The 20,892-nt window shown below is 37.4% G+C and overlaps 1 protein-coding gene across 3 annotated transcripts in view; it reads left to right on the top strand.

Annotated features, from left to right (window-relative positions):
- The window catches only part of sema3b (sema domain, immunoglobulin domain (Ig), short basic domain, secreted, (semaphorin) 3B), a 60,033-nt gene that overhangs the window by 17,735 nt on the left and 21,406 nt on the right, over positions 1-20,892 (top strand). Inside the window, exons 1-2 of one of the 3 annotated variants that reach the window (XM_065247122.2) lie at positions 9,572-10,012; positions 18,314-18,408. The gene's annotated coding sequence lies outside the window, so the exon portion shown is untranslated. Of the gene's footprint in view, positions 1-8,703; positions 8,810-9,571; positions 10,013-18,313; positions 18,409-20,892 lie in introns of those variants that run through there. The other 2 variants (XM_065247121.2, XM_065247120.2) reach the window with 2 other exon arrangements.

Raw genomic sequence — 20,892 nt, 5'->3', positions numbered from 1 at the left:
CCCTCTACCACACTCATGTTACTACTAATAAAAATTATCTTTGGGGGCACCAATAGTCTGTGTGCCCTTGTTTTACACCCCCCCCCCCCACACACACATTTCTGTTTATTAGCATTTTTTTGTAACACTTTAAGGTTCATTAGTTAACATTAGTTTACTACACATTAACTAATAATAAACTGCACCTATACTGCATTTATTAAACTTTGTTAATGTTAATTTCAACAATTACTAATACTTAATTAAAATCTTGTTAACTTTAATGAATGCACTGTGAACTAACATAAACAAACAATTAAAAGCTATTGTTTTTTATTATTATTTCTATTAAGTAAGGAATAATTGACGACAGGCCATTGAATTATAAGAAAGTAATGTACACCCAAGGTGGTAATGCGGCACGACGCGAAGCGGAGTGTGCATTATTTTCAAATAATTCAAAGAACCGGAGTCCATTATTCCTTTTATTTTTAAGACATTTTAAAAGTTAGGTGTGCGTTATTGAAAAATAATGCATACCCATGGAACATTTCTCAACCAATCAGAATACAGCATTCAACAGACGCGTGGTATAACAAAGATTAATAAATAGTGTAAGAGATGTATTGCTCGTGGTTTGTTCATGTTAGTTAATACATTAAATAATGTTAACATAAACCTTTTGTAAAGTGTTAGCCATTTTAAATTTTTAGTTTTAGTGAATTACACACTTTACTTTAAAAAAACGAATCAAATGATATCGTATAAGCATATGGCAATGTTACAATGTGGACACCTCCCTAAAGTCATTACTGATGCTGTACTTCAATCTAACACATCTCATATTTAATAACACTAATCTGTTAATATTCAGTTTATACAGTACTCACCTGCAGCCTGAATCTGTCACCACTCATTCCATTACTCAGAGTTCACTGCTGCCCCACATGCATGTTCAATATTAAATGCTCAGTAATTTTAGTTTCTTTACCCACACAGCAGCTTCTACTAATGGAACAGCCAGACAGACATCTGTTTTACCAATAAAAAACAGAGAGGAATAAAGAAAGAGAGAGCGAAAGAATAGACGAATAAAATGAGTGTGTTGTCATTGGGCAAACAGTTTAGAAAAGAAACGTGGTGCAATGTAGATTGAAAGCCAGAGAAGGTTTTATATCAGCAAAAGAGGTTGATGAAAGACAAGAAAACTTTGTTACCTTGCCTACCATCTGGTTTGTGCGAGTGTGTTTACTTTACTGTACTTTGGGTACAAATCTGTCCTCAGAAGAGAACTAAATCTGACAAAATCTCCCCTTGGGCACATTTGGTTATGTCATTGATTGGAAAAACAATTTATACCTAAAAAAATTTTATTCTTCAAAAAAGTCTTTACGTTTTCTTTTTGGGAAAGAGGTAGGGGAAGTCTGTACAGTGTAATAATAATTATCTTTAAATATAAAAAGCATTAAGGTATTTATACTAGTTTTGTTTAAGTGTGTGCACACATACAGCTAATAAAGAGCATCTGATATCTGTCTTTAAAAAAAATATATATATGGTAAATATCAATGTGTGCGCAAATCTTAGTGTTTTGTGCTGATGTTTCATTTTCATAACTGGTATGGCCCAGCACATCAAAGGTTTTGGAAATAGATCAGAGAGAGGAAAATGTTTCAGAGTTGATAAAAAATGTGATGAATAATGAAAGAAGTCAAATGTGTAGTTTTTAGCAGCTTAAACTAAACTCAAGTAAAAGTTTTTTGTTACCTTTGAACCAAACTCTGAAAGAGAAGTTCAAGAAACAGAAGAAACGCACGTCGAGCCATTAAAAAAGAACAGGATGGATAAATCTGCAGATGGTAGGATGAAAGGAAGAAAAAACTCTTTGAAAGAGAGAACAGACTTTGCTGAAATGAAACTATTCAGAGGTCTGAATTGACAGTGTTTATTCATCACATTGTTGTAAGAAATATGGAATGTGATCTGATGAGTATGAACAATTAGCTTTTCAGCAGATGACACTGAATGTCTCATGATTTCATAGTGATGTAAAAGGTCATTTTTAGTCATTCACGCATTTGGCAGATGACTTTATTCAAAGTGATGTACAGTGCAATCAAGCTATACATTGTTTCATCATTAGGAATCAAACCTTTGACCTTAGCATTGTGAATACGATTTTGTGAATTGAGCTACAGAAACAAATAAAGTGCTACTCTACATCCATACAGTGAAATATCTTGATACAGTGTTCTCTATGTCCACAGTCTTACTGTTTTCCATTTCTAATCTTCTTAAATTCCAAATGTTCTTGTTAGTATAAACAAAGAACAAACACCCAATGTGCACCCCATTGTAGTTTGAAATACATTTTTTTTAAAGTGAGATGAAGATTTTATTTTATTTAAAAAAATCTTATAAGATAAAGGACCAAAAATACTCTTGCACTTAGGGGTGTATACAAATGTTTAGTCAAAAAAAAATAGACATGGTCTTTGCTACTGTATGTCCCACCCAGTCTTGTGGTTTCCTTAATAAATCAATGCAGGAAAGTAAACATGTGTTAATGAAGTGATTTTACAAGGTCTTTTAAACTATCTAAATATAAAAAGTTAATAAATCAAAAGTTAAAAGTTTCAGGTTCAGTGAGTATTGGGGGGCATCTGTTGATGATTTTTCCTTAAATATCATTATAAGCACTAACAGAGTTTAGTGCAATTACCAAGACCCTCACACGTGGCTACATCATGTTTGAGTCAGTGTGCGTCAGGGAAAGCCCAAACTCTTTAAAAGTGTCTGAATTATAGTGGATGAGGGAGCAGAGGGAAGTCCCGGTCTTTGTACAAACTTCTGTAAAACAGCAAATTTGTGTGTGTGTCTTTATAACAGTAATAAAGATTAAGTAGAAATCGGAGACAGACATCTGCACAGTGGTTGCATGCACATGAAATATGTAAAGAAAATTCTCTTTCCATTTTATCCTTGCATAACTATCATCTCTGTCCTCATGTAACATCTTGCATCCTCCTATTTTCACATCATTCTGACATTTGTTTTTGAACAGCATTTTTGGTGTTTTGCATGATTTCCGTTTAAAGGCACAGCACACATCTGTAACAAAAAAATCTTCTGTGGCTTATTACAGACCTTATTAAACCTTACAAAACACAATACTGGTTTGCATTTTGCAACATATCATCCAACCCATACGATTGATTTGGTCGTTTGTCCATTTCACCAAATACGACCAAAAGTTGCGTTCACTAAATTAGCGCCTCTACAGGCAGCAGGTAAAACTTAATATATTAGAGTATAAAATTATATTTTGGGGGGTCATTTTGCTATGAAGACATGTACTGGGATAAGATTTTCAATTTGAACCGACAGGATTAATTGCATTTTATTACACTAGACTTATTTTATTAATCTAGACGCACCCTAGCGGCCGCAAAATATATTTGCTGCCAGGGTTTAGTCTAGGCACTCACAATACACTTAACAGCTCCAAAAACCAAAATTTGGTCAGGCCAATCACATCGTGTGTAGCGTCTGTGGGGCGGGCTTAACATGATGACGACAGAGCTGCAACGGTTCTGAAAACAAAGAATGGCTGCTGCTGCTGGCGAACAGCTTTCTTTTGAAGCGGCTTTGGCCGCGACTCTGGAGGACTTAGACTTATGTTTTTCTTTGAGAGAAGAGCAAATAACCCTACTGAAGTCCTTTTTAAGCGAGAAAGATGTGTTTGGAGTTTTGCCGACTGGTTACGGTAACTACGTCACCTTCTTCGTTGTTCTCATTGGTCATAGCGCTATCCTATTGCGTGCAGAGGCATTTTGAGGGACAACCTTATATCCCGCCCCTTGCATTGACCCGTTTGTGTGAAGAGTTGCCAGACCTTACATCTTGATGTAGGTCTGGCTAACCAGGCTACTATTCAGGCATTCTGGGCAAATAACGTACCCATTTATTTATTATATGATATAAACACAGCATACAAAACAGTCAATTTTTTAATGAACTTAAAATATTCCAAGTGTACCGAGGTCAATCGATTTATTTGAAGAAAAGATGCAAAAGTGATGACAGTCTGCTGTAAATATCAGATCCAGTGTACACCGATTCAAAAACTGCAGCCAGAAGTAGCGATGATACGTCATTTATGATTGTGAAAAGGCATTGGGTCTCGTGTGTCTCGTGACCGATTGCATCAATACGTTCGCTAAGAATGTGAAGTGCTATTGGCTCTTGTGACTGACTACGTCATGCTGGTTTATGTTTGAATGAGATCTGACTGTGCGTTTTGATCACAGAGTTCTTTATATAAAGTAATCGTATGGCTTCAGTTCGCAAGGTTTGCAACGCCATGGTTTGTAATACTTTTTTTACAGTTTTATGCAATAAATGCCTGACTGTACTTTTACTTGCGTGTTGTGTTTATATGGTTGAGAAGTGGTTGAGTTTAGGGTAAAGGTGAGGGTGGGGTTAGATGCTCCAAATTATCTTTAAAACCATAAATGTTTATGAAACCGTTTCTACATTTACAAATACATAAAATTAAATGTGTCTAATGTGATGTATAAGGCAAAAACCTTAAAGGTGACATAGAATGATTGAACGGTGTATTTATCCTTGTTCTGTGATGTGACATGTAGACAAAAAAAATTTGTTTGGGTCTGTAATGCCTTAGAAGCTTCCTAAAAACCTCTCTCAGATAGCTCTATTAGGGTGGGGGATTTTAAACAAGTGGTTTTGCACCTATTTGGCTCCCCCTACTGGCTTAACTTGCAATCTCATTACTGATTGGCTGACTTTGCTGCCACTCAAAAAATGTAGCCAATTATTTTAAAGTGGAGGGGCAGTGAGATGCCTGTGATGTCATAAGCATCAGTTTTTCAGATTGGGCCGTTTTCTGGCTGACATTTCTGAAAGAGGAATTTCTATGAGACTGAGATGTTTAGCATGATTGGCACTTTTTGTATGTTTGTGAATGCGGGTAGACTACCATTATTCAACAAAGACAAGGTAAAAATGGTTTTTCATTCTCTGTCCCCTTTAAAACGTAACAGCAGGTTGTATAACCTACTGCCGCTAGAGAACACTAATCCCTTAATATGTCACTTTACGTTGAAATAAGGTGCTTGCACATAACATATGAGGTCCGAGGTTGTTATTTTTTGGAGGACAGTCTCAATTTTTTAGACAAAACAATGGAACTGACAATGACAAAACCCTCAGTGCAAGGTGTTATAGCTCAAACATGCATTTTAGTCTGGGACTAGGAAAAGCCCTGTTTGGGAAACCTCACCTTTATGTTGTGCTTCTGGATGGTATATCTAAGAAACAGATTTAACCAAACCTTTTGAAAATACATAAATTCTGAAAACTGGAACTATTAGCCGAAATGAATTTTCAGTGACCACTTCACACTGACCAAACAGATGATTTTAATGAGAAACACTGGATTTAACACATAAGCATTTTTCCTGCCATTCAGTTGGGTTCTGGAGTCAATGTTTTGTTATAGTTATTGCTAACATGTGATTCATGGAATATCAAAGTGGAAAGAGGGAACCCACAATTAAAGGTTGCTGTTTCAGCATCGAAATTTCAGGTTTGGCACATGAACTTACCATTATTCTTAAAAAGCGTTATCTTAAATGGCTCTTCTTAAACTACTGTTAAAAGATCCATGCACTGCTGAAGCCTTCATTTTAATACCTGACTTAAATTACTTAAACGTTTCCGTTTAATAGTTAACACATGTTTTTAAAAGTGTCACATTGTTCCATTCTTTCTAACTATTTGTTGTGGTAGCAGTGGTCTTGAATGCTGAGTTTAAGGCCTGACCTCATAGCACGATAAATATCAGCAGACTGTGCTTTTGATGCACACGCACACTCGGAGAGCGTGTATCCAAACACACACACTCGCTGGTGCTCCTATACACAGCTAAACCTCGGAAACCACGAAACCACGGCGTCCTTCCATTTTTCAAATTAACATCCCTTCCTTTATACTTTCATCATAACTCTCTCTCTCACTCACTTTTGTGTCCTATCTGAGCAAGCAGTGATTGATAAACATGTTTCAAGGGCTTTGCCACATGATAGCAAATGTGCCGTGATGCTCGCAAAGACCTTGAGCGGTGTGTGTTTGCGTGAACGTATTCATCAGCTTACTAATGCGCCGTGAACTGTCACATTGCCGCTATTGTACTTTCTTTGCAGGGTACAAGTCAAACAGGGTTTAGGATAGTCTCGTCTGGCATCACCACACACGCAAATGGCCCTCCTATGACTGTAGGGTCATAACAGGCGGAGCTTCTGGTCAAAGGTCATCATGACAGGATCAATACTGACCAGACAGACGGCAGTAAAACACACACACACACATATAACATAATAATGAATTTGCTATGAAGTTAAGCCAGATTCAGTGGTTTTAAAAGCGAGGGGGCTCTGCTCTGCATTTTGAAATAACATCAGAATTCCGCTGCGCTTTGTGTGAGTGGAAGACTTTGGCCGGAATGCCTGAATTCCTCTCAGTCCGTCAAGAATGCCGGCTGAAGCGAATAACAGAGAGAGGCAGAGGGATCAAGCTGGGAACATTTTGATTTGATTTTACTGACCAGAGACTGGCAATCTAGGTATTCATTGTTGTTACTTACAGTATCAATATCACAGGACCTTCGGACTTAAAGATAAACTGCTTTTCTGGTGGCATTTGCCCCTTTATATCTCCCCACATTTCAGCCCCAGTTGTGGTGTTCACACTTATAAATATACATATAGAGGAGAGCGGGGAACAACCTAACGCTTTTTGGCTCTATCATTCAATATTTAAGTTAGATAAATATTTTTTTTACACAACACACACATCTGTGCTACAAATTAACAATTAAAGTTTGTTTGTGGGACCTACCGTTATCGTACAATTACACCGAAAGCGACAGGAGTGCAAACATTACAACTTACCCCATAGGTGGGGTTAATTGTAACAAAATGAGGGTTTGTTGTAACACCTGCTAGAAAATTTGGTTACAAGACAAATAATTCAATACAATTATGTCTATATACCAAATGTGGATATTGTTTATATATCTGCCTATAGTAGATGAATGTGTGGATATCTATCCATGATCCTCCATCTAACCATCTTTGTATTATTCATCAATGCATATAAATAGATTTTTTTGAAAGGGCTGCACAATTAAGACAAAAAATACTCATTGTGAGTTATTTCCCCTGATATTGCATTAACAGTTATTATTTTGATTATTAGTATTTACATAGTTTTCCTTTCATTATCATTGTATTCTGGAGGCTTAGTTGTAACACTTTGTTACAACTAACCCTGCTGTGTAAAAATGATTGCAATACCAGCTATCAGTTACTAGGAGTTGCTGACATGTTATGTTTTAGGTAACAAGACAGTGATTCAAATTAAGGTTGGATTTGGTGACTTACACACCCAACTTAGAAATCGAATAAAAACTTATGATGAACTTAAGATCTTTGTTCAATATCTTAACCAAAACACATTAAAACTTTTAAAAAATTCACAGGAGATCATCTTCTGACAGTAAGAGAAAATGACCAAAAGCACAGATTGCTCGGCCCTGTATAAATATGTAAAGTAGCTGCGTTACAATTAACCCCGCATTAGTTTGTGCTCTGCTCACCCCTACATTAGGAACATCATATAAAAGACACATTCTTATTTACTATGCTTTAGATACAAAAGTAAAAACTGTTACTGTAAAATCAAAACCAGACGCCTGATGTGATTTATGATGCCTGGAATGTAAATTTTATAGTGATTTGTGATAAAACATCATTTTAGTTCACATCACTTTATCTTATGATAACATTTACTACTAAATATGTTTCACTGTCAAAACTACCGGTATATAACTTATGGTTGTGTAACAGATCAGCAATATAAATGGGGAGGCCCAGTCAATACACAAACCCTTCTTTATGAGCAATAACCAAACATCACTACACCTTTCAACATCTCTTATAAATAAAACATTTGATCTCATATTAAAAAATGATAACGAGTCCATGATAAGATTCTCTTACAAAATTGATTCCAATTTATTCCAAGTTATTGGATTTTATATTGTCTTTATGACTGAATTGAATTGTAAAGTTAAGTAATACTTTAATGAGTTGTCTTGTCTACCATAAAAAGCCACAAATTGTTGCACTAGCTCGTTGTAATGATATATGTATTTAATTTAGAGTTCTAAGTGTGGAAAACATTTAAATGACAGATTTAATTAAATCATTTACTGTATTTGTATGGTTTAGTAGTAAAATATGTTACATTATACTTAGTGACAGAAGGAGTGCAAAAATAGTTAAGCGTATATTATGTGGGTAAGAACACTTGTACAGCTGGTGTGGTAACCGAGGTCACAGATCCCAGGTTGGGGAAATTCATGAAAAAAATGATCATGTCTCCTCACGACTATACCCTTAAGCAAGCCCAGCTCAAGGTTGTACAGAAATACTTACATTACAGAGATCTGTAATTACTGTACTGTAAGATAAAAGGAAACAATCTTGACTTTAATGCAAGGTTGTATCTGAACCTAATGCAAGGTTATATACCACTCAGATATGAGTTAGGTTAAAAGAGCACACGTTATGATTTTGAAGTTCATTTAGGGTGGTCTTGCCATTCATGTTTTTTTTTTGTCTATGTTCCCAAATCTAGGCTACCAGTGCTGTTCTCCATGTTTGTATGTGTGCACCTGATCTACTGGATGCTACAGCTGAGATGCAAAAATACAGAAAGAAACAGGAAAGTGACCTAATAGCAGGTAAATATTGGTGTCTCTGTTTGTTCACATTGTACACCCCTGCATATGTTATTGTATTGTATGTCTGTGCGTGTGTGTGTCTGTGTGTGCAGGTGAAGATAATGCAAAAAGGTTTTACATTATTGGCTGCTGACGACATCAGGTCTCCATGACAGCTTATGGTAACATATCATATAACATATAGCTCTCTATCTCTCTCTCTCTCTCCATTGAGAGAGTTTGATTTTTGAGATTTCAGATACAGTGTTTGCCAAGACCTAGAAATAGACGCCAGGTGCATCTGTGGAAGAACTGAACGACAACAAATAAAGGATATAGATTGAAATAAAGATGTTTTTGAAAACTTGATGAGATTATATATGCTTACTGTGGCTCTCTAGAGCGTCTCATTGGCGCTGCAAAGACGCCACTGAGTCGAAAGTGTGCAGTGTAGCTCGCAGTGTATTTGTATTGTACAGTTTGAAAGATTTATTTCATAGATGCACTAATGATAAACCTCATAACAGCCCTATAAGTTCAAAACAAAACCTGCAGTCCAAATAAGCCTTCAGGAGAAACAGAAATGTTTTAAAAACATAAAAATACACATTTAACACTGTACATCACAATAAACAAGATCGAGAGACTTTTACCTCTGACCAGTCTCCACCCATAATAGCCTGCCATTGAAAATGGGAGTGGCTGAGAGAGGGAGGGGAGAGAGAGAGGGAGGGGGAAAGCCGGAGCAGTCTGCGGTAGCAGTCAGCGCAACAGCCAAAGCCAAAAGGACTGAAAGAAAGAGAGAGAGAGAGAGAGAGAGAGAGAGAGAGATAAAGCTAATAAGAGAAAGAACTAGTAAAATCAGTGGTTGAGAAAGAAAGTGAAGAGGAAAATTGAGATTAATATATATTAAAAGAAAGAAACAGAGAGAGGGAGGACTAACTATAGAATCACTTCAGCCTGGGACAGAAGAGATTGAAGAAGAGAGAAAAAAGAGACATGAATTAACTCTTGGATATAAGACACATGGTCATTCGAGGAGCGCTAGTGCTGTAATCTGTCATTGAATTGCCCGGCCACAGTGTGTGTGAGTAGGGAGAGAGAGTGAGAGTGTTTGTGCGAGCCTGTTGTTCCTCTGGAGTCTACGGGACCATGGCACCTGTCAGAAACGGATGAACTTGAGGCTTTAAAGACCTGCGGAAAGAAACACAGGGAGAAAAACAGGTGAGTTTCTTTTTATCAGTAGTTACTGTATGACTGATGGCACTGAATGTTTTTGTTAAGGTAGGTGAGTGTATTAAAATTTTCAATTGTGCTGAGCATTTTAATTTCACATTTTTCATGTTTGTTAATGTGTTAAATGCTTTTGGATGAAATCCTTATAGATGTGGATAAAAGATAAGGAATGTGTAATATTGGGTAGGAAGCCCTCCACTGCGACAAGCTGTTCAACCTCTTTGTATGTGTGTGTACTGTATGTGTGTGTGTTCAACATTGAACAGATCATAGCTTGGTGTTGTTTTATAATATAAAAACTGGAGTTTGGTATATAGAGAACAGTTTAGGGGTTGAATAGTGATATACTGTATGGTTAATCCTAGTGTTGAAAACTGGTCTGTGTGTGGACTGACCTAACTTAACTGTGTTTTCTTAATATAGGCTGATATTAAAAGATAAACTGGTCTGAGAGAGAGAGATGATGAAAGGGACATTGATAGAGTAAGACATGTTCATTCTGTAAGAGTGTTTCTTTTGAAATATTTACCCTTCTGGAACTCTGACGTTTCCTCTGTTGCTCATGGGACGATGCTTGCTGGTTCGCACAAAGAGCAAAAGACTGTTATCATCACTTTATCATCAACATTTAATGATTTTTACATTTTAACGTCAACACCATCAGACTGATGAAAAGATATAAAGATGTGAGGCTATACCAGGGTGACTTTCTATTAACTATATTTTCTACTCTTACACAGAAACCCTTTTGTATTCTGAATTTTTCTCAGGCGCCTGTTGGCTGGTCCCCGCAATATAGGTGATTTTATGTTTTACTATCCTTGTGGGGGACATTTACTTCCAAAAGCATAGGCAACACCTGACCCACACACACTCCATACCATACACTACCCAAAATAGTAATTAACAACACAAGCACCTACATACCTACTCTCTCACACGCACGCTTGCACTCGCACTGAAACACCGCACGCTGTGTTCATGGTCAGCTGTGTTTTTGGTAAAGGGAAGAATGTTGTGTTGTTTTAGAGGCGACTCTAAGGAACATTGTGTGTGTGTGTATGAGAGAGTTTGTGTGTGTATGCATCTGCTGGACGAAAACAGACGCCAAGACTAGCACATGTACAACCAAAAGGTCCCAGGATGTCCTTTAATGTGCATCTTCAAGTGACTTTCTCTATTTTGTCTCTGGCCTCTTGATTCTTGCTCTCAGAGTCAGGATTAAGGGGTAGGTCGAGAGACGGAGAGGGAGAGAAATTGGAAAGAGAGGGCTTTTAGCCTGCTGTCTCAGCCGGTGTGGATCGTTAATTGAGCTGCTCCCATAGGGGGGTATCAGACCCCAGATTAATTTGGCTCCCTCTTCTCTTTCCCTCTCCCTCTCTCTTGCACACACACACACACACACACACACACACACACACACACACACACACACACACACACACACACACACACACACACACAAATGCTTTTTGCCTCACACACACTTTTAGTGCCCTTTATATCCATCTATTATAGTACAGTTGTCAGATTCCCTGTCACTGCTGGAGTTCCTAATCTGATACGAGATTGTGTTGTGTCTATCTGGTAGAATTGATTTACTTGATTGTTGTGTGGATTGTACTGTCATACTATTTATTTACCTGTGGTGAAATGTGAGATTGTAGACATTTTGTTGTTTTTATACCTGAAATCCATTTTTTATGTAGTGCTGCAGATACTTTCCTTTATTTGATGAATTGCTTCGAGAAAGGTCTACACCAGGAAAGCTATGTGACACATTAACAATTTATTTATTTTATGTCTCATTCAGTTCAGATAAAAATTTAAGACGGTATCATAGCTTTCAATTATGGCAGTTTTGTTTAGATTCCGCCCTAGAAGGCTTTTGGAATAAAGAAGAAGTGATGAGTTCAGATGCAAAACCCTCTAAATGCATCAGATATGTTTTCTTGTAAATTAGCTTTTTTATCTGGCTCTTATGTTTAGTTTCAGTCATTTCTCTTTAGTGGCAATGAAAATGTTATTAGTCAATAATGAAATGCATTATTTGAAAAGTCACTTTTATTGGTATTTATCAAATGTGACTGTCTTTTAGTGCAAAACCCTCTAAGTGCATGCAAGCTTTTTTGGAAAAAACCTCCACATAGTTGCATAATCACTAAAGATGCAACTAGAAAAAATGCAAATGACGAAAGTTAGAATGTAAAAATGAAGAAACCACATACTAGGGGGTGCAGTGATTCATAGGACTGCCACATTCAGGTTGTATTCAGGTCCAAGTACTCTCACAAGGGACACAAGTTTTAATGTGATCGACAGTCGTTTTGCTCACTGTCGTTCATTCAATTAATCTTCCGTGCACTTTGCTGAATAGTTGGTGTACCGTTTAGCAGATTCTGTCAAGAAAGTGATATTACTGAATGGCCTGAGGCTGGGATTAAGCAGATTAGAAGACAAGGTATTTAATGAACATACATATTAAACATGCCAAGAGCATTTGGTTAATATCATTATCTCATTTTTGACGGAGGTGGCATTTATCAGCTTTTGGCATCTGAGTTTCTCGACTGTACTTTAAGCCTTAAACCATATCAAGTAAAGTTAAATATGAAGTGGTGGATGGATAGAGGACTGAGGTAAACTGCATTTAAATGTTTGGGTGCGCTCACCTTTTTCCTTTGCTATAAACATCATGCAAATAACTGTGATAGCTTTCCAGAGCTACATTCAAACATATAATCTCAACATGGTCTTGCTGGTCTCCTATTGGAGTTGATTTTAGATTTAGATATTCTGAAATCTATCAGCGAGTTATTTCTTAACAGGATAAACAACTAGAGTTGAGATTTCTTAACATTAAATATAATTATATAACTATAGAAACTAACTATTGTATATATTCAAACAGGTTGAAAGTCTGTATTATTTATTTTAATGTCTGTTGGCTGCTGAAACTTTTATAATCTCTTCAACTAATCTTTTTGATAGTAGCTTAAGCAAAAACAAATGGATACAAAGAGCCAGGAACAGAATACAGATATATAAAGCAAGGACAAGTATTTATGAACTTTAAACATCAGTAAAGCATGTTCATGGTTAACGCGATGAAGTACATCTGTGTGACTCCTGTGTGAACTTAAAATGAAATTTATTCAGCCACTAAAATGACCTTGAAACTAGTTGGTTAACCTCTGCAACTCTATAATATCTCTTTGGTATTTTATCATCTAATGCAATTTAAAATTCATTCTTTTTCGATGGCTTCAGTGTCCAATATCTTCTGGAGTCCCTGTAGCTTTTATAAGTGAAAAATAACAGTACTTTATCTCTAATATATTATTTCTTCCTGTTTTCATTAATCTGATATTGAGTTTGCGTATGTTGAGCTTTTCTTTAACAACATTTGGCTCTCTTGAGAAGTCCAGTCAGATGAGGTTGGTTTTGAAGAAAAAAACAGAACCAAGTTAACAATTGCAAATATGTTAAACAGGTCAGTTTACCGAAGGAGGGACAACTCACAATTCACTAGTTGGAGCAAGAGATAAAGGGAGGAAAAGATGAAGCGATAAGAATGATAGATAGAGCGGAGGAGGAGGAAGAGGAGGGGGGTGTTGATGTTTGTAATCACACTGTATCAAATGATGTGTGTGATGTTTTTATATGACGTAAATGTGTGTGCATGTGCTGATTAAGGTCATTGTGATGGTCTTTTGTGCTGCTGTAGCCACATTTCATTTAACACATGCATATACAGAAACACATCATTTGCTATAATATTATTACAGCATTAACACCTACAGTAGCTGTACAAACAGAACCCATAGACTTCTGTTGCTTTGGTTAAGTAATACACTGCATTTGTATGAATAAAACAAAAACACATCATGTGATATAATGTAAGAATCTTTTTTGAATTATGAAAGATTGTAAGATATCTGTACTTTGAAGGCAAAACTGTCCGCCTCATGAGCAATGTAAATGCACATCTAGATATCCAGACTTACACTTACGCTGCTTTCTTTAGAAAGGTATGTAGAGAAGTGTTAATTTTGAGCTTGGCAAACCCCATCTCAGGGGAAACAGTGGCTTGTGTGTTTGTATTTTTGGACCAAAGTATTTCTCAGTTGTTCTGTGTTTATTTTGTACTGAGAGCCTTTAGAGGTACTGTATGATCTCATTAGGCACTGCCCGCAGAAGTGTGTATATGCGTGTGTGTGTGGGGGGGTGTACATAAGGGTCAGAAAAATTACAAAACATTGTCGGTTGATTAAAAAGAGGGAGGCATTCCTGAACACATGCTTCCCTGGTGCTTTAAACTCCCTGTGTGTTTGTTTGGAAAGCGTGTGCATTTGTACGTGGGCCATGATTAAAGGAGCAAGAGATAAATCACACTGACCTGAAAGTAGATCTGGAAGGACACAATGTGTGAATGAAAAGAGAGAGATACTCTAAATAGGGAATATATATCTCCCGTCCACCATCTCTCCAAACTTTTTCTCATTGACTTTCAGTCTGACTCAGCGGTCATGCTCGTGAAACTGATTAAACACAAGCAGGTTGTAATTGGGGACGGAATACAGCGTGACACCTTCGTTAAAGGTGGGAATGAATGTGTGACACTGATAGATTTCGTCTTAAATGGAACTGGACTTATGTTTTACTGGACTTTAAATTCACTGGCTATAGCGCTAATCAGACGGGATTAGTTTTACATGGAGAGGTGGACTAAAGTTATTACTAGGGGTGTCAAAATTCTCAAAATCCTCGATTCAATTACATTTTCGATTCTAATGTCACGATTCGATTCGATTCTCGATTTTTACTGTTTTTTTTCTTCTTTAAAAGAACAGGTTGCTATGCCATTTTTAGACTAGACTTTTATTAAAAAATATAATATCTGACATTTTTCCACTTGGCAAGCAGACCGGACATGAGGGAGTGCCAGCATCAACGATTCCATTTTTTAAATTCAAAGTTCGAGGTTGTAACTTAATTTCAATCGATTTCGATTTAAAATTGAAATCGTGACACCCTTAGTTATTACCAGTGCATCTCAGTGATTTTAGTCCCGTCTGAATGTGCCATCTCAGTAATCATTATGGACAATGTCAGTAAAGATTACGGTGACTTTTTTCCTTTTGAAAAAAAGTCCGGAGAAACGAATCCAATGCGAATAGACCAGCTGTAATGTAATATATACTGAATTATAAATTATATACATCCATACAATAGTCATATGTTATGTTACATATAATACCAGGAAGCAACGTAATGCACACCTGATGACAGTGAGGTGATGGTGAGGTGCAATCCCACTTCTTATAGTTTTACTGAGACTTCTTATCCAGTGCGAATTGCCCATTAATATTACAGACGTCCTGTGGTAAAGTTGCATTACTCCGTCAACCCTTGTAAAACTAATCCCGTCCGAATAGGGTTTAAAAGATGCCACTATATGTTTGTAAAAATGGAGACAGAAGTTTGAGAGAAAGATACATTAAAAAGTCATTAAGGATTATGGGTAATGGAGCCGTTCCGTCAGTGTGGATTAGCTAATGCTCATCAGAGAGATGAAAAGTGTGTGTAAAGATTTGTGTGCATGAAAAGGGGGAGAATGTGTCTCTGCGTGCACCCCTCAATTGCAAGCCAAGTCAGTTTGTGTGTGTGCTTATGTAGCATCCTGTCTCATTACCCTGTAGTGGTCGACTAAAGTGTATGTTCAGCAGGAGCCTTTAAATAATGAAAGAAGACAGGAGAGATCGGACGTGCGCAAAGGGCAGTGTGTGTGTTTGAAAAATGGAGTCCTAGGATAAGAAGAGATGGGGTTGGTTGCATCTTCTGATTTGGTGTCCAAAATTCCCTAACAAGCTACCTGTCTCTTTCTCTCGCATGTGTGTGTGTGCAAGAGAGAGAGAGAGAAAGAGAAAGCAAGTATAATTCTGTCTTACAAAACTTTGATATCTTCAGAAGTTCAGTGAGAAGAGATTCATCTATACAGTGAACATATACTGTACTGCAGTGCAGAAGCCCTATGTGCAAGAAAAGGGAGATAAACTAATGATCAGGTGAAATTTAATGACAGCTCTTTCTCTCTTTCTTTGTCTCTCTCTCTCTCTGCGTCTAGTGTTGAATGTCCATTGCCCTTTGAGATTCTGCCCACTAGCACTCTCAGCACTAGTAAATCAATACCTGTCAATCACATAGACACACATACGCATACACCTGGCTGCTGTACACACCCTCAATGGTTATTTGCCCCCGGGCACCTCAGAGCAAAGAGTGGGGCAGTTTTGTCTGTATTTGTGTGTGCGAATGAGAAATTTTGATTTTTTTCTTGTTCCATGGTGGTTTATTAGCACTTTGCTTCTTTATGTAATAAATGAATTAGTGGATATTATTAGCATTCCTGCATTCGGATACTTTCTGTACTTTATGTAAGGTAGTATTGACCGGACCCTCTCCTGAGAAATTGTGTGTGTGTGGGAGACAAGACTTCAGACAAGGAACGAAATTCCTGCATTCCTCAGGAGCCTACACACACACACACACTATCAGACTTATCAGATGTAAATGCTGTAAATCGAAATAAAATGTTACTATCACATCTGCATTACTTTAGGTGAGGTGATCCACAACAACTAAAGAATATGAAAGGCTAAGTTAACTTAGTACATATGTTGATGGTTGAGAACAAGAATAACTGCGGATTACTGTATGAGAAAGAGAGAACGTTTTGATGTCATTTTAATCCCGCTGGATGAATGAATGGATTCATCTTGTTAACTGAATCCCCAACCAAGTGCTCAAATGTCTGTCTAAGGATTAACAGTTTGTGTATGATGACAGACAGTGAAACACAATCACACGTGTCCTAAAATGATCGTTTTCTTAATTGTTAAACTTTTAATGGCCTTTAAAAGAGTTTTCATGCAAAATAAAAATCCATATTTTTTAAAATGCAAATTTTTTTCCTCTTGATTATACTGTAGGGATTGTTCAACTATTTTCACCCTGCATGCATATTGATGACAACCATTGCAGATCAACATGATAGCAGTCTTGCTTGATTTAAATCAGGTTTTATGTTGCAGTTGTAAAGTTTGACCATTTTGAAATATTTTTTTTCTCTTATTTATATGGAAGTTGTTCCTTGGGAAATCAGTGCACAGTTGTTCAGTTTTTCTGCAGCTGTGCTTGTTACTAGATTCAATTAAACATTTACCAAATCTAAACACTAAGTCTCAAGTCTGCAAACACAAGCATGAGACAGCCGTGTGTGCTGAAGGAGTTGGTCTGGTAGGATTTTTGGTGTCTGCTCCCATGTCCCTCCTGCCTGTGCAACCCAGTATCACGAAATTACGTACCCATAAGACCATAAGTCTTTTTCGTGCAACTGACACGTTTTTCGCCTTTTTGCGTGAACATGTCACGCATTTCTGTTTACGTGTCACTGTCACGTATTTGTTACTCAACTGTTTTGTCCTATTTCCTTACCATTGTCGCTTCGGTTTAGGCTTACCCAGACCCAACTCTAACCCTAATGTGACAATGGTTTAAAAATCATAAAATAAATCATGAAAAAGGTATAAACCAATTTAAGTGACATCCTAACGCAAACATCAAATCTAACCCTAAACCGAAGTGTCAGTGGTTTAAAACTAGGACAAAACAGTTGAGTAACAAATACGCGACACATACAGAAATGCGTGACATGTTCATGCAAAAGGCGGAAAAACGTGGCAGTGTCACGGAAAAGACTCACAAATTTACGTGACTATAGGTAAATAACTTTGTGATACAGGGTTGGCCCGATTTGGTTATATGTGTTGTTTTGTTACAGTATATACTGTGTGGGTTCACCAGGTAAAGATGGAGCATATCTATACATTTGAATAGCCATTCTGTTGGGTTTGAGGATTCATTCTGAAGCTTGCTCTGGATTTTATAAATGTAGTGGACATTCACTGTGGTTGTTGAATCTGTGAGCATAATTCTTATCATATTCACTGCTTGTGTGTCATTAAGGCTTATACATTGCTCTTTGATTTGACTTTAGAGGAGATTTAAAGGTTTTCCTCTCTTATTTCTACCTCTGTCTCCGTATTTTTGTCTCGCTCATAATAAATAAGTTTGGCATTTATCGGCTTTATATGTGCATAAATACCTTTGGTTTGATTGAAAAGGAAGCACAAAGGACTCTAGGCGTGCTCTTGCATTAAAGCGTGTCTGTGTGTGTGACTTTTCCCCTTGACCTGTTAAATGCATCTTCCTTTCTGTCTTTCTAAGGGTGATTTCCCAAGTGGGCGTTTTAGTGGAAACCATAAATGGCCCACCTGCATGGTCCAATCACAGTTTTAACTGACACCTGAGAGAGAGAAAAGGTGTGTGTGTTAAACCCATCTATCATCCTTTGCCCATGTCCCTGCCTTTCAATTACATTCTAATAGAGGGGATTTCTGCCACTTCTGGGACTCATCCAATGCTGTGTGTGTGTATGTTTGTGTAAGAAGCTTTCAAACTGACATGAGATTAAATGTTGGGTGATCAAAGTATTTTCATATTATACAGTACATTGATGCCCCTGTATGTGTGTGTGTGTGAAAGAGAGATGCTCTGATGATTTTATTGGGTCGAAAAGGATTGTGGGTCGAAAGGCTCAAACTCCAGCAGTGATCTGCCTCTCTCATCCCATCACACTCACCGCTGAACCGGTCAAACCGCCGATAATCTCTCCTCATCCTCTTCACTGCAGACGAATAACATTACTGCTGTGTGTGTATGCGGGTACATCATTAGTATTACACCAGAGGCACTGACAGCTTCTCGACAGTGTGTGGTGACACACACACTTACTGTCTCTTGATCCAGACTCAGAATCACTTCTGACAGCTCTTACTGGGACCAGATTTCCAGTCTCTACAGGGAGTTAGCACAGGAAACCGTGTGCTGTGTGTGACTGTGGGTGTGTTGTATGAGGGAAGGGATAGGAGTGGGAAATAGAGGAGGAGATTAAAAAATACTTTAAGTTAAATCTCCACTTTTCCAAGACTTTCAGCTCCACTTTTCCCGGAGGAGACAAAGATGGAGAAGGAAAAGAGAAAAAAAACAATAAGAAAAGTTTTAGAAGTCATAAATTAGTGTCATTTAAGTTTTAAAGCACCTGTCAATCATCTATAATCCTACCTGGGGAAAGGGCCAGGGATTGACCCTGTGTATGCATGTGTGTATGTGTGTGTTTTTGTTGGATTTCCCATTGGTTTCAAACGGCTGCTGTTTTAGGTCAAAGGCCCAATGGAAGAGGCCAGGGACTAATGTTAAATCAGTCTCATGAGAAAAGTGTGTGTGCTTGTGTGTGTGTGTCCGTGGCGTAATAGTTTTAGGATGTTTTAGGTCTGTGTTAACAATTAGTTCAGGGACAAAACCTGAATTTGGAAACATTTGGAGCTACCCTTAATTTTCATTATTGAGTAAATAATAAGCAAAAATGCTTTTTTCCTAAAATAGCAGGAGTTTCTGTTAGTCTACTGTCAGAAAAAATTGTCAATTGTACCCCAGCAGTCAATGGGGTTGCACCCTTTAAAAATACAGCTTTGCACCTAAATAGTAGTATCTCAAAGGTACATATTGGTATCAAATGTATACCTGTACCTATATATTAGTACATTTTGTAGGACTTTTTTATATGGTACTTCCCCAGTGATTGCTGGGGTACTTATTTTGACCATTTTTCTAACAGTGTGACATGGTAACGCTTGCGTTAGAGTAATTCTGTTATTAACTAGCTGTAAAATACAAGTAAATCAAAAAGATTTATAAAGACTAGGCTTGTTGGATGCAAAGTATCATTACTTCTGCATTAACTGATTAAAGTTAAGAAGTGTGCATGTGTGATTTGTGCTACTTTGTTGCCCACTTCAAAGACAAGGAGGTCTATGGGTAACCGAGTTTAACTTCATGATGGTATGACCCTGGGGAGAAATAAAAGAGGAGTGAAAGAAAGAGAGCGCAGTAGAAAGAATATAGCGTTCGAGAAGCATATGGAATGTACAGAGGCTTTAATCATAGGCTCACATGGGAAGTTTTGTGAAGAAAACAAAACCATAAGGAACCAAACTCTTAAACTAGGGTTGAGATGTGGAGCGTGTAATTTCCACCTTCTGAAACTGGTGTGCCTTTAGTCTAAATTAGCACATTTAACCGTCAACTTTGTGAGTTATGACACGCTCAGTCCCGTAAGTTTCAGCCAGTGGCAGTGGTTCACTTTTACTGGCCAATCAGGTTTGAGTTTTATGGTTAGAAACAAAGTGGGTGATACAGCGACGTCGCCGTGGTGATAATCACCCTCTTGGTTCTGGAATTTGCTTTATGTCATGTCGGTGTGTCCAACACGGTCATGGTGATTAGCTATGGGTCTTACAACTCAAGCTAGATTGACTCGGTATCCAACACAGGTTGAGATGGACCGGTGTCCCAATGGTGGACATACACAAACATTTTACAGAAAAAATTACAGAAATTCCCTGCCCTGACAATGCTTGACAGGCATGGACACCATTCACTTAATTTTTTTTTTAAAGAACACCTTGGACATGTTTGTATAAATAGTTTTCTTCAGAATTTACTAAATGGTTGAAATGACAATTGTGTTTTGTGTGTTTGTGCATCAGTGCAGTATGTGTGTCTGATGAATCAGCTTTTTTTGACGTCAGTTGGTTGTGTTGACGTAATGTTCATTTGTTAAAGTCGTGGGATGTTGTGGTGGGACAACAGTTCCAAAATTCCAGTGTGTGTGTTTGGACATTTGTGTATCTGTGTTCTCCGGTCTACATTTATAAGTCAAACACCCTTCATTTATTGCAAAGCCT

The sequence above is a fragment of the Paramisgurnus dabryanus genome, chromosome 11, assembly GCF_030506205.2.
Source record: "Paramisgurnus dabryanus chromosome 11, PD_genome_1.1, whole genome shotgun sequence".
Taxonomy (NCBI): domain Eukaryota; kingdom Metazoa; phylum Chordata; class Actinopteri; order Cypriniformes; family Cobitidae; genus Paramisgurnus; species Paramisgurnus dabryanus.
This window is presented reverse-complemented; position numbering and strand designations above follow the sequence as displayed.